At 34.8% G+C, this 756-nt stretch overlaps 1 non-coding gene across 1 annotated transcript; it reads left to right on the forward strand.

The window, feature by feature from the left end:
• The first annotated feature begins 424 nt into the window (after window positions 1–424).
• On the forward strand, window positions 425–531 carry LOC144294432 (U6 spliceosomal RNA). The gene has a single exon (XR_013361812.1). It is a non-coding gene; the product is annotated as a U6 spliceosomal RNA (small nuclear RNA).
• The last annotated feature ends 225 nt before the right edge of the window (window positions 532–756 follow it).

Here is a 756-nt window from a genome sequence, read left to right on the forward strand (position 1 = left end):
GTAAATAGGAAAATACTCTTCTGGGATAATACCAAGCAGCTTAACACACATGCAATTAAATTTCCAGAAGGAGAGGAGACAGATATAGACAAATATCCAAAGAAATGATGGCTCAACCCTTCACAAACTGGTAGACAATCTTAAGTTTCAGATCCAAGAATCTCAACAAATCAGAACAAATATGACACCTACACACAAAGGATAAATATAAAGAAAACCACATTGGAGTCAAACTGCTGAAAACTAAAAAAATAAAGAAAAAAAATCTTAAAAAGTACTTAGAGAAAAGTAACACAGAACACATACAAGAACAATGATATAATTCGTAGTTAACTTTTTTATCATAATAAAAGGAGTCCAGAACTATATTCAAAGTGCTGACGGATCTTTTTCCAGAAAAATTATCCTTAAATAATAAAGGATAGTGCTCGCTTCGGCAGCACACATTCTAAAATTGGAACGATACAGAGAAGATTAGCATGGCCCTTGCACAGGGATGACATGCAAATCCGTGAAGCCTTCCATATTAAAAATAAAATAAAATAAAATAAAAAATAAAGGATATACAGATATTTTCAGGTAAACTTACCATGAGGATATTCGGCTCCAGGGGATCAAGTCTAAAAAAAAAAAAAAAAAAAGTGCTAAAGGAAGTTCTTCAGGCTAAAGGAGTTGTTCTCTTGACTGTAAGAGAAGAGTTACAAATGAGGGCCGCTGGGTGGCTCAGGTCCTGATTCTGGGGTCCTGGGCTCAAAC

This window comes from Canis aureus, chromosome 22 (genome assembly GCF_053574225.1).
Source record: "Canis aureus isolate CA01 chromosome 22, VMU_Caureus_v.1.0, whole genome shotgun sequence".
Lineage (NCBI taxonomy): Eukaryota > Metazoa > Chordata > Mammalia > Carnivora > Canidae > Canis > Canis aureus.